This window comes from Salmo salar, chromosome 07 (assembly GCF_965601325.2).
Source record: "Salmo salar chromosome 07, fSalSal1, whole genome shotgun sequence".
Lineage (NCBI taxonomy): Eukaryota > Metazoa > Chordata > Actinopteri > Salmoniformes > Salmonidae > Salmo > Salmo salar.
The window spans coordinates 7900247-7913578 of NC_138297.1; the positions used below are offsets into that span (position 1 = coordinate 7900247).

General features: G+C 42.6%; 11 non-coding genes across 11 annotated transcripts; all 11 read right to left on the reverse strand.

Moving 5' to 3' along the window:
- Positions 1–731: 731 nt before the first annotated feature.
- Positions 732–804, reverse strand: trnar-ucu (transfer RNA arginine (anticodon UCU)). The gene has a single exon. It is a non-coding gene; the product is annotated as a tRNA-Arg (tRNA).
- A 1289-nt stretch (positions 805–2093) lies between these two features.
- trnar-ucu (transfer RNA arginine (anticodon UCU)) lies at positions 2094–2166 on the reverse strand. Its single transcript has one exon. It is a non-coding gene; the product is annotated as a tRNA-Arg (tRNA).
- A 1289-nt stretch (positions 2167–3455) lies between these two features.
- On the reverse strand, positions 3456–3528 carry trnar-ucu (transfer RNA arginine (anticodon UCU)). The gene has a single exon. It is a non-coding gene; the product is annotated as a tRNA-Arg (tRNA).
- A 1289-nt stretch (positions 3529–4817) lies between these two features.
- On the reverse strand, positions 4818–4890 carry trnar-ucu (transfer RNA arginine (anticodon UCU)). Its single transcript has one exon. It is a non-coding gene; the product is annotated as a tRNA-Arg (tRNA).
- Positions 4891–6180: 1290 nt separating this feature from the next.
- trnar-ucu (transfer RNA arginine (anticodon UCU)) lies at positions 6181–6253 on the reverse strand. The gene has a single exon. It is a non-coding gene; the product is annotated as a tRNA-Arg (tRNA).
- A 703-nt stretch (positions 6254–6956) lies between these two features.
- Positions 6957–7039, reverse strand: trnar-ccu (transfer RNA arginine (anticodon CCU)). The gene has a single exon. It is a non-coding gene; the product is annotated as a tRNA-Arg (tRNA).
- An 807-nt stretch (positions 7040–7846) lies between these two features.
- On the reverse strand, positions 7847–7919 carry trnar-ucu (transfer RNA arginine (anticodon UCU)). Its single transcript has one exon. It is a non-coding gene; the product is annotated as a tRNA-Arg (tRNA).
- A 703-nt stretch (positions 7920–8622) lies between these two features.
- trnar-ccu (transfer RNA arginine (anticodon CCU)) lies at positions 8623–8705 on the reverse strand. Its single transcript has one exon. It is a non-coding gene; the product is annotated as a tRNA-Arg (tRNA).
- An 807-nt stretch (positions 8706–9512) lies between these two features.
- On the reverse strand, positions 9513–9585 carry trnar-ucu (transfer RNA arginine (anticodon UCU)). Its single transcript has one exon. It is a non-coding gene; the product is annotated as a tRNA-Arg (tRNA).
- Positions 9586–10607: 1022 nt separating this feature from the next.
- Positions 10608–10680, reverse strand: trnar-ucu (transfer RNA arginine (anticodon UCU)). Its single transcript has one exon. It is a non-coding gene; the product is annotated as a tRNA-Arg (tRNA).
- A 2503-nt stretch (positions 10681–13183) lies between these two features.
- Positions 13184–13256, reverse strand: trnar-ucu (transfer RNA arginine (anticodon UCU)). The gene has a single exon. It is a non-coding gene; the product is annotated as a tRNA-Arg (tRNA).
- Between the last annotated feature and the right edge of the window lie 76 nt (positions 13257–13332).

Here is a 13332-nt window from a genome sequence, read left to right on the forward strand (position 1 = left end):
AAAAAGAATCACCAAGGGCAATGAGACATGCCGAAGATATTATGATTTTTTTGATCGCTGGTTGCAATTAATTTCTAAAAATAAAAATTGTTAGCTGAGGATGGCTTCAGGTCATCAACCTCTGGGCCCAGCTCATTTCCACAGCGCCACAACCCACCCCAGAAGGGACTCGGAAGCTCAATCCCTGGCATGGGAGGCCGGTTTTTTAGGCATCTGGGGCATGGTGTTATAGCATGACCTATACGAACTGATAGAAACAGTAAAAAAAAGAATCACATAGGGCACTGAGACATGCCCATGATATTTTGCTTTTTTTGAACGCTGGTTGCAATTAATTTGTAAAAATAAAGATTGTTAGCAGTTTTTATATTTCTGTTTGCTGAAAACAAACTGGATAGAAGAGGATGGTTTCGATCCATAAATCACTGGGTTAACTGCTCAGCATACTTGCACTTCATCACTCCACTTTCAGGCACCCCAAAATAATACTTGAACTCACAATACATGGATTAGGAGGCCAGTTTCTTAGGCCACTGTGGCACTGTGTGATCAGCATGACCTATACGAACTGATAGAAGCAGATTCAAAAAAAGAATCACGAAGGGCAGAGAGACATGCCCATGAAAGTATACTTTTTGTTAATCTCTATTTGCACTTCCTTTCTAAAAATTCAATAGCTTCAACATCTTTGTTACATGAACTCTCTTCTTCTTTCCCAAACTGCCTTCATCCACCCCAGATGGGACTCGAACCCACAATCCCTGGCTTAGAAGGCCAGTGCCTTATCCATTAGGCCACTAGGGTACTTGCCTAAATCTATCTTGATAGCAGAGAGTGTTTCCATCCATCGACCTCTGGGTTACGGGGCCATCACGCTACCGCTGCACCTCTGTAATCAGTGTGACCTATACAAACTGACAGAAGCAGTCAAACAAAGAATCACAGAGGGCACTGAGACATGCCCATGAAATTATGCTATTTTTTATTTATGGTTGCAATTAATTTCTAAAAATAAAAATGGATTGCAGAGGATGGTTTCATCCATCAACCTCTGGGCCCATCAAGTTTCCGCAGCGCCACTCTGCTTCAACCCACGGAGGGCACTGAGACATGCCATTGATATTATGCTTTTTTTTATCCCTGGTTGCAGTTCACTTCTGAAAATAAAAATGGATTGCAGAGGATGGTTTCAATCTATAGGCCTCTGGGTTATGGGCCCAGCACGCTTCTGCTGGGACACTCTGTTTTCAGCCACCCCTGACAAGACTTAAACTCACAATCTCTGGCTTGGGAGGCCAGTTTTTTAGGCATCTGGGGCATGGTGTAATAGCATGACCTATACGAACTGATAGAAACAGTAAAAAAAAGAATCACCAAGGGCAATGAGACATGCCGAAGATATTATGCTTTTTTTGATCGCTGGTTGCAATTAATTTCTAAAAATAAAAATTGTTAGCTGAGGATGGCTTCAGGTCATCAACCTCTGGGGCCAGCTCGTTTCCACAGCGCCACAACCCACCCCAGAAGGGACTCGAAAGCTCAATCCCTGGCATGGGAGGCCGGTTTTTTAGGCATCTGGGGCATGGTGTTATAGCATGACCTATACGAACTGATAGAAACAGTAAAAAAAAGATTCACATAGGGCACTGAGACATGCCCATGATATTTTGCTTTTTTTGAACGCTGGTTGCAATTAATTTGTAAAAATAAAGATTGTTAGCAGTTTTTATATTTCTGTTTGCTGAAAACAAACTGGATAGAAGAGGATGGTTTCGATCCATAAATCACTGGGTTAACTGCTCAGCATACTTGCACTTCATCACTCCACTTTCAGGCACCCCAAAATAATACTTGAACTCACAATACATGGATTAGGAGGCCAGTTTCTTAGGCCACTGTGGCACTGTGTGATCAGCATGACCTATACGAACTGATAGAAGCAGATTCAAAAAAAGAATCACGAAGGGCAGAGAGACATGCCCATGAAAGTATACTTTTTGTTAATCTCTATTTGCACTTGCTTTCTAAAAATTCAATAGCTTCAACATCTTTGTTACATGAACTCTCTTCTTCTTTCCCAAACTGCCTTCATCCACCCCAGATGGGACTCGAACCCACAAACCCTGGCTTAGAAGGCCAGTGCCTTATCCATTAGGCCACTAGGGTACTTGCCAAAATCTATCTTGATAGCAGAGAGTGGTTTCGATCCATCGACCTCTGGGTTACGGGGCCATCACGCTACCGCTGCACCTCTGTAATCATTGTGACCTATACAAACTGACAGAAGCAGTCAAACAAAGAATCACAGAGGGCACTGAGACATGCCCATGAAATTATGCTATTTTTTATTTATGGTTGCAATTAATTTCTAAAAATAAAAATGGATTGCAGAGGATGGTTTCATCCATCAACCTCTGGGCCCATCACGTTTCCGCAGCGCCACTCTGCTTCAACCCACGGAGGGCACTGAGACATGCCATTGATATTATGCTTTTTTTATCCCTGGTTGCAGTTCACTTCTGAAAATAAAAATGGATTGCAGAGGATGGTTTCAATCTATAGAACTCTGGGTTATGGGCCCAGCACGCTTCTGCTGGGACACTCTGTTTTCAGCCACCCCTGACAAGACTTAAACTCACAATCTCTGGCTTGGGAGGCCAGTTTTTTAGGCATCTGGGGCATGGTGTAATAGCATGACCTATACGAACTGATAGAAACAGTAAAAAAAAGAATCACCAAGGGCAATGAGACATGCCGAAGATATTATGATTTTTTTGATCGCTGGTTGCAATTAATTTCTAAAAATAAAAATTGTTAGCTGAGGATGGCTTCAGGTCATCAACCTCTGGGCCCAGCTCGTTTCCACAGCGCCACAACCCACCCCAGAAGGGACTCGAAAGCTCAATCCCTGGCATGGGAGGCCGGTTTTTTAGGCATCTGGGGCATGGTGTTATAGCATGACCTATACGAAATGATAGAAACAGTAAAAAAATGATTCACATAGGGCAATGAGACATGCCCATGATATTTTGCTTTTTTTGAACGCTGGTTGCAATTAATTTGTAAAAATAAAGATTGTTAGGAGTTTTTATATTTCTGTTTGCTGAAAACAAACTGGATAGAAGAGGATGGTTTCGATCCATAAATCACTGGGTTAACTGCTCAGCATACTTGCACTTCATCACTCCACTTTCAGGCACCCCAAAATAATACTTGAACTCACAATACATGGATTAGGAGGCCAGTTTCTTAGGCCACTGTGGCACTGTGTGATCAGCATGACCTATACGAACTGATAGAAGCAGATTCAAAAAAAGAATCACGAAGGGCAGAGAGACATGCCCATGAAAGTATACTTTTTGTTAATCTCTATTTGCACTTCCTTTCTAAAAATTCAATAGCTTCAACATCTTTGTTACATGAACTCTCTTCTTCTTTCCCAAACTGCCTTCATCCACCCCAGATGGGACTCGAACCCACAAACCCTGGCTTAGAAGGCCAGTGCCTTATCCATTAGGCCACTAGGGTACTTGCCAAAATCTATCTTGATAGCAGAGAGTGGTTTCGATCCATCGACCTCTGGGTTACGGGGCCATCACGCTACCGCTGCACCTCTGTAATCATTGTGACCTATACAAACTGACAGAAGCAGTCAAACAAAGAATCACAGAGGGCACTGAGACATGCCCATGAAATTATGCTATTTTTTATTTATGGTTGCAATTAATTTCTAAAAATAAAAATGGATTGCAGAGGATGGTTTCATCCATCAACCTCTGGGCCCATCACGTTTCCGCAGCGCCACTCTGCTTCAACCCACGGAGGGCACTGAGACATGCCATTGATATTATGCTTTTTTTATCCCTGGTTGCAGTTCACTTCTGAAAATAAAAATGGATTGCAGAGGATGGTTTCAATCTATAGGTCTCTGGGTTATGGGCCCAGCACGCTTCTGCTGGGACACTCTGTTTTCAGCCACCCCTGACAAGACTTAAACTCACAATCTCTGGCTTGGGAGGCCAGTTTTTTAGGCATCTGGGGCATGGTGTAATAGCATGACCTATACGAACTGATAGAAACAGTAAAAAAAAGAATCACCAAGGGCAATGAGACATGCCGAAGATATTATGCTTTTTTTGATCGCTGGTTGCAATTAATTTCTAAAAATAAAAATTGTTAGCTGAGGATGGCTTCAGGTCATCAACCTTTGGGCCCAGCTCGTTTCCACAGCGCCACAACCCACCCCAGAAGGGACTCGAAAGCTCAATCCCTGGCATGGGAGGCCGGTTTTTTAGGCATCTGGGGCATGGTGTTATAGCATGACCTATACGAACTGATAGAAACAGTAAAAAAAAGAATCACATAGGGCACTGAGACATGCCCATGATATTTAGCTTTTTTTGAACGCTGGTTGCAATTAATTTGTAAAAATAAAGATTGTTAGCAGTTTTTATATTTCTGTTTGCTGAAAACAAACTGGATAGAAGAGGATGGTTTCGATCCATAAATCACTGGGTTAACTGCTCAGCATACTTGCACTTCATCACTCCACTTACAGGCACCCCAAAATAATACTTGAACTCACAATACATGGATTAGGAGGCCAGTTTCTTAGGCCACTGTGGCACTGTGTGATCAGCATGACCTATACGAACTGATAGAAGCAGATTCAAAAAAAGAATCACGAAGGGCAGAGAGACATGCCCATGAAAGTATACTTTTTGTTAATCTCTATTTGCACTTCCTTTCTAAAAATTCAATAGCTTCAACATCTTTGTTACATGAACTCTCTTCTTCTTTCCCAAACTGCCTTCATCCACCCCAGATGGGACTCGAACCCACAATCCCTGGCTTAGAAGGCCAGTGCCTTATCCATTAGGCCACTAGGGTACTTGCCGAAATCTATCTTGATAGCAGAGAGTGGTTTCGATCCATCGACCTCTGGGTTACGGGGCCATCACGCTACCGCTGCACCTCTGTAATCAGTGTGACCTATACAAACTGACAGAAGCAGTCAAACAAAGAATCACAGAGGGCACTGAGACATGCCCATGAAATTATGCTATTTTTTATTTATGGTTGCAATTAATTTCTAAAAATAAAAATGGATTGCAGAGGATGGTTTCATCCATCAACCTCTGGGCCCATCACGTTTCCGCAGCGCCACTCTGCTTCAAGCCACGGAGGGCACTGAGACATGGCATTGATATTATGCTTTTTTTTATCCCTGGTTGCAGTTCACTTCTGAAAATAAAAATGGATTGCAGAGGATGGTTTCAATCTATAGGCCTCTGGGTTATGGGCCCAGCACGCTTCTGCTGGGACACTCTGTTTTCAGCCACCCCTGACAAGACTTAAACTCACAATCTCTGGCTTGGGAGGCCAGTTTTTTAGGCATCTGGGGCATGGTGTTATAGCATGACCTATACGAACTGATAGAAACAGTAAAAAAAAAAATCACCAAGGGCAATGAGACATGCCGAAGATATTATGCTTTTTTTGATCGCTGGTTGCAATTAATTTCTAAAAATAAAAATTGTTAGCTGAGGATGGCTTCAGGTCATCAACCTCTGGGCCCAGCTCGTTTCCACAGCGCCACAACCCACCCCAGAAGGGACTCGAAAGCTCAATCCCTGGCATGGGAGGCTGGTTTTTTAGGCATCTGGGGCATGGTGTTATAGCATGACCTATACGAAATGATAGAAACAGTAAAAAAATGATTCACATAGGGCAATGAGACATGCCCATGATATTTTGCTTTTTTTGAACGCTGGTTGCAATTAATTTGTAAAAATAAAGATTGTTAGCAGTTTTTATATTTCTGTTTGCTGAAAACAAACTGGATAGAAGAGGATGGTTTCGATCCATAAATCACTGGGTTAACTGCTCAGCATACTTGCACTTCATCACTCCACTTTCAGGCACCCCAAAATAATACTTGAACTCACAATACATGGATTAGGAGGCCAGTTTCTTAGGCCACTGTGGCACTGTGTGATCAGCACGACCTATACGAACTGATAGAAGCAGATTCAAAAAAAGAATCACGAAGGGCAGAGAGACATGCCCATGAAAGTATACTTTTTGTTAATCTCTATTTGCACTTCCTTTCTAAAAATTCAATAGCTTCAACATCTTTGTTACATGAACTCTCTTCTTCTTTCCCAAACTGCCTTCATCCACCCCAGATGGGACTCGAACCCACAATCCCTGGCTTAGAAGGCCAGTGCCTTATCCATTAGGCCACTAGGGTACTTGCCGAAATCTATCTTGATAGCAGAGAGTGGTTTCGATCCATCGACCTCTGGGTTACGGGGCCATCACGCTACCGCTGCACCTCTGTAATCAGTGTGACCTATACAAACTGACAGAAGCAGTCAAACAAAGAATCACAGAGGGCACTGAGACATGCCCATGAAATTATGCTATTTTTTATTTATGGTTGCAATTAATTTCTAAAAATAAAAATGGATTGCAGAGGATGGTTTCATCCATCAACCTCTGGGCCCATCACGTTTCTGCAGCGCCACTCTGCTTCAAGCCACGGAGGGCACTGAGACATGGGATTGATATTATGCTTTTTTTTATCCCTGGTTGCAGTTCACTTCTGAAAATAAAAATGGATTGCAGAGGATGGTTTCAATCTATAGGCCTCTGGGTTATGGGCCCAGCACGCTTCTGCTGGGACACTCTGTTTTCAGCCACCCCTGACAAGACTTAAACTCACAATCTCTGGCTTGGGAGGCCAGTTTTTTAGGCATCTGGGGCATGGTGTTATAGCATGACCTATACGAACTGATAGAAACAGTAAAAAAAAAAATCACCAAGGGCAATGAGACATGCCGAAGATATTATGCTTTTTTTGATCGCTGGTTGCAATTAATTTGTAAAAATAAAAATTGTTAGCTGAGGATGGCTTCAGGTCATCAACCTCCGGGCCCAGCTCGTTTCCACAGTGCCACAACCCAGCCCAGAAGGGACTCGAACCCTCAATCCCTGGCTTAGGAGGCCAGTGCCTTAACCATTAGGCCACTGGGGCACTGCGAAGATAGAATGACCTATACAAACTGATAGAAGCAGTAAGGAAAATATATAATGGAAGGCAATGAGAAATGCCCATGAAATTATGCTTTGCCCATGAAATTATGCTTTTTTTCATTTATGGTTGCACTTCATTGCTAAAAATAAAACTGGATAGCAGAGGATGGTTTCCATCCATCGACCTCTGGGTTATGGGCCCAGCACGCTTCCGCTGGGAAACTCTGCAGCCGCCCCTGACAAGAATTAAACTCACAATCCCTGGCATGGGAGGCCAGTTTTTTAGGCATCTGGGGCATGGTGTTATAGCATGACCTATACGAACTTATAGAAACAGTAAAAAAAAGAATCACGTAGGGCACTGAGACATGCCCATGATATTTTGCTTTTTTTGAACGCTGGTTGCAATTAATTTGTAAAAATAAAGATTGTTAGCAGTTTTTATATTTCTGTTTGCTGAAAACAAACTGGATAGAAGTGGATGGTTTCGATCCATAAATCACTGGGTTAACTGCTCAGCATACTTGCACTTCATCACTCCACTTACAGGCACCCCAAAATAATACTTGAACTCACAATACATGGATTAGGAGGCCAGTTTCTTAGGCCACTGTGGCACTGTGTGATCAGCATGAACTATACGAACTGATAGAAGCAGATTCAAAAAAAGAATCACGAAGGGCAGAGAGACATGCGATTGAAAGTATACTTTTTGTTAATCTCTATTTGCACTTCCTTTCTAAAAATTCAATAGCTTCAACATCTTTGTTACATGAACTCTCTTCTTCTTTCCCAAACTGCCTTCATCCACCCCAGATGGGACTCGAACCCACAATCCCTGGCTTAGAAGGCCAGTGCCTTATCCATTAGGCCACTAGGGTACTTGCCGAAATCTATCTTGATAGCAGAGAGTGGTTTCGATCCATCGACCTCTGGGTTACGGGGCCATCACGCTACCGCTGCACCTCTGTAATCAGTGTGACCTATACAAACTGACAGAAGCAGTCAAACAAAGAATCACAGAGGGCACTGAGACATGCCCATGAAATTATGCTATTTTTTATTTATGGTTGCAATTAATTTCTAAAAATAAAAATGGATTGCAGAGGATGGTTTCATCCATCAACCTCTGGGCCCATCACGTTTCTGCAGCGCCACTCTGCTTCAAGCCACGGAGGGCACTGAGACATGGGATTGATATTATGCTTTTTTTTATCCCTGGTTGCAGTTCACTTCTGAAAATAAAAATGGATTGCAGAGGATGGTTTCAATCTATAGGCCTCTGGGTTATGGGCCCAGCACGCTTCTGCTGGGACACTCTGTTTTCAGCCACCCCTGACAAGACTTAAACTCACAATCTCTGGCTTGGGAGGCCAGTTTTTTAGGCATCTGGGGCATGGTGTTATAGCATGACCTATACGAACTGATAGAAACAGTAAAAAAAAAAATCACCAAGGGCAATGAGACATGCCGAAGATATTATGCTTTTTTTGATCGCTGGTTGCAATTAATTTGTAAAAATAAAAATTGTTAGCTGAGGATGGCTTCAGGTCATCAACCTCCGGGCCCAGCTCGTTTCCACAGTGCCACAACCCAGCCCAGAAGGGACTCGAACCCTCAATCCCTGGCTTAGGAGGCCAGTGCCTTAACCATTAGGCCACTGGGGCACTGCGAAGATAGATTGACCTATACAAACTGATAGAAGCAGTAAGGAAAATATATAATGGAAGGCAATGAGAAATGCCCATGAAATTATGCTTTGCCCATGAAATTATGCTTTTTTTCATTTATGGTTGCACTTCATTGCTAAAAATAAAACTGGATAGCAGAGGATGGTTTCCATCCATCGACCTCTGGGTTATGGGCCCAGCACGCTTCCGCTGGGAAACTCTGCAGCCGCCCCTGACAAGAATTAAACTCACAATCCCTGGCATGGGAGGCCAGTTTTTTAGGCATCTGGGGCATGGTGTTATAGCATGACCTATACGAACTTATAGAAACAGTAAAAAAAAGAATCACGTAGGGCACTGAGACATGCCCATGATATTTTGCTTTTTTTGAACGCTGGTTGCAATTAATTTGTAAAAATAAAGATTGTTAGCAGTTTTTATATTTCTGTTTGCTGAAAACAAACTGGATAGAAGTGGATGGTTTCGATCCATAAATCACTGGGTTAACTGCTCAGCATACTTGCACTTCATCACTCCACTTACAGGCACCCCAAAATAATACTTGAACTCACAATACATGGATTAGGAGGCCAGTTTCTTAGGCCACTGTGGCACTGTGTGATCAGCATGAACTATACGAACTGATAGAAGCAGATTCAAAAAAAGAATCACGAAGGGCAGAGAGACATGCGATTGAAAGTATACTTTTTGTTAATCTCTATTTGCACTTCCTTTCTAAAAATTCAATAGCTTCAACATCTTTGTTACATGAACTCTCTTCTTCTTTCCCAAACTGCCTTCATCCACCCCAGATGGGACTTGAACCCACAATCCCTGGCTTAGAAGGCCAGTGCCTTATCCATTAGGCCACTAGGGTACTTGCCGAAATCTATCTTGATAGCAGAGAGTGGTTTCGATCCATCGACCTCTGGGTTACGGGGCCATCACGCTACCGCTGCACCTCTGTAATCAGTGTGACCTATACAAACTGACAGAAGCAGTCAAACAAAGAATCACAGAGGGCACTGAGACATGCCCATGAAATTATGCTATTTTTTATTTATGGTTGCAATTAATTTCTAAAAATAAAAATGGATTGCAGAGGATGGTTTCATCCATCAACCTCTGGGCCCATCACGTTTCCGCAGCGCCACTCTGCTTCAACCCACGGAGGGCACTGAGACATGGCATTGATATTATGCTTTTTTTTATCCCTGGTTGCAGTTCACTTCTGAAAATAAAAATGGATTGCAGAGGATGGTTTCAATCTATAGGCCTCTGGGTTATGGGCCCAGCACGCTTCCGCTGGGAAACTCTGCAGCCGCCCCTGACAAGAATTAAACTCACAATCCCTGGCATGGGAGGCCAGTTTTTTAGGCATCTGGGGCATGGTGTTATAGCATGACCTATACGAACTTATAGAAACATTAAAAAAAAGAATCACATAGGGCACTGAGACATGCCCATGATATTTAGCTTTTTTTGAACGCTGGTTGCAATTAATTTGTAAAAATAAAGATTGTTAGCAGTTTTTATATTTCTGTTTGCTGAAAACAAACTGGATAGAAGAGGATGGTTTCGATCCATAAATCACTGGGTTAACTGCTCAGCATACTTGTACTTCATCACTCCACTTTCAGGCACCCCAAAATAATACTTGAACTCACAATACATGGATTAGGAAGCCAGTTTCTTAGGCCACTGTGGCACTGTGTGATCAGCATGACCTATACGAACTGATAGAAGCAGATTCAAAAAAAGAATCACGAAGTGCAGAGAGACATGCCCATGAAAGTATACTTTTTGTTAATCTCTATTTGCACTTCCTTTCTAAAAATTCAATAGCTTCAACATCTTTGTTACATGAACACTCTTCTTCTTTCCCAAACTGCCTTCATCCACCCCAGATGGGACTCGAACCCACAATCCCTGGCTTAGAAGGCCAGTGCCTTATCCATTAGGCCACTAGGGTACTTGGCAAAATCTATCTTGATAGCAGAGAGTGGTTTCGATCCATCGACCTCTGGGTTACGGGGCCATCACGCTACCGCTGCACCTCTGTAATCAGTGTGACCTATACAAACTGACAGAAGCAGTCAAACAAAGAATCACAGAGGGCACTGAGACATGCCCATGAAATTATGCTATTTTTTATTTATGGTTGCAATTAATTTCTAAAAATAAAAATGGATTGCAGAGGATGGTTTCATCCATCAACCTCTGGGCCCATCACGTTTCCGCAGCGCCACCCTGCTTCAACCCACGGAGGGCACTGAGACATGCCATTGATATTATGCTTTTTTTTATCCCTGGTTGCAGTTCATTTCTGAAAATAAAAATGGATTGCAGAGGATGGTTTCAATCTATAGGCCTCTGGGTTATGGGCCCAGCACGCTTCCGCTGGGACACTCTGTTTTCAGCCACCCCTGACAAGACTTAAACTCACAATCTCTGGCTTGGGAGGCCAGTTTTTTAGGCATCTGGGGCATGGTGTAATAGCATGACCTATACGAACTGATAGAAACAGTAAAAAAAAAGAATCACCAAGGGCAATGAGACATGCCGAAGATATTATGCTTTTTTTGATCGCTGGTTGCAATTAATTTCTAAAAATAAAAATTGTTAGCTGAGGATGGCTTCAGGTCATCAACCTCTGGGCCCAGCTCGTTTCCACAGCGCCACAACCCACCCCAGAAGGGACTCGAAAGCTCAATCCCTGGCATGGGAGGCCAGTTTTTTAGGCATCTGGGGCATGGTGTTATAGCATGACCTATACGAACTGATAGAAACAGTAAAAAAAAGAATCACATAGGGCACTGAGACATGCCCATGATATTTAGCTTTTTTTGAACGCTGGTTGCAATTAATTTGTAAAAATAAAGATTGTTAGCAGATTTTATATTTCTGTTTGCTGAAAACAAACTGGATAGAAGAGGATGGTTTCGATCCATAAATCACTGGGTTAACTGCTCAGCATACTTGCACTTCATCACTCCACTTTCAGGCACCCCAAAATAATACTTGAACTCACAATACATGGATTAGGAGGCCAGTTTCTTAGGCCACTGTGGCACTGTGTGATCAGCATGACCTATACGAACTGACAGAAGCAGATTCAAAAAAAGAATCACGAAGGGCAGAGAGACATGCCCATGAAAGTATACTTTTTGTTAATCTCTATTTGCACTTCCTTTCTAAAAATTCAATAGCTTCAACATCTTTGTTACATGAACACTCTTCTTCTTTCCCAAACTGCCTTCATCCACCCCAGATGGGACTCGAACCCACAATCCCTGGCTTAGAAGGACAGTGCCTTATCCATTAGGCCACTAGGGTACTTGCCAAAATCTATCTTGATAGCAGAGAGTGGTTTCGATCCATCGACCTCTGGGTTACGGGGCCATCACGCTACCGCTGCACCTCTGTAATCAGTGTGACCTATACAAACTGACAGAAGCAGTCAAACAAAGAATCACAGAGGGCACTGAGACATGCCCATGAAATTATGCTATTTTTTATTTATGGTTGCAATTAATTTCTAAAAATAAAAATGGATTGCAGAGGATGGTTTCAATCTATAGGCCTCTGGGTTATGGGCCCAGCACGCTTCTGCTGGGACACTCTGTTTTCAGCCACCCCTGACAAGACTTAAACTCACAATCTCTGGCTTGGGAGGCCAGTTTTTTAGGCATCTGGGGCATGGTGTAATAGCATGACCTATACGAACTGATAGAAACAGTAAAAAAAAAGAATCACCAAGGGCAATGAGACATGCCGAAGATATTATGCTTTTTTTGATCGCTGGTTGCAATTAATTTCTAAAAATAAAAATTGTTAGCTGAGGATGGCTTCAGGTCATCAACCTCTGGGCCCAGCTCGTTTCCACAGCGCCACAACCCACCCCAGAAGGGACTCGAAAGCTGAATCTCTGGCATGGGAGGCCAGTTTTTTAGGCATCTGGGGCATGGTGTTATAGCATGACCTATACGAACTGATAGAAACATTAAAAAAAAGAATCACATAGGGCACTGAGACATGCCCATGATATTTAGCTTTTTTTGAACGCTGGTTGCAATTAATTTGTAAAAATAAAGATTGTTAGCAGTTTTTATATTTCTGTTTGCTGAAAACAAACTGGATAGAAGAGGATGGTTTCGATCCATAAATCACTGGGTTAACTGCTCAGCATACTTGTACTTCATCACTCCACTTTCAGGCACCCCAAAATAATACTTGAACTCACAATACATGGATTAGGAAGCCAGTTTCTTAGGCCACTGTGGCACTGTGTGATCAGCATGACCTATACGAACTGATAGAAGCAGATTCAAAAAAAGAATCACGAAGTGCAGAGAGACATGCCCATGAAAGTATACTTTTTGTTAATCTCTATTTGCACTTCCTTTCTAAAAATTCAATAGCTTCAACATCTTTGTTACATGAACACTCTTCTTCTTTCCCAAACTGCCTTCATCCACCCCAGATGGGACTCGAACCCACAATCCCTGGCTTAGAAGGCCAGTGCCTTATCCATTAGGCCACTAGGGTACTTGGCAAAATCTATCTTGATAGCAGAGAGTGGTTTCGATCCATCGACCTCTGGGTTACGGGGCCATCACGCTAC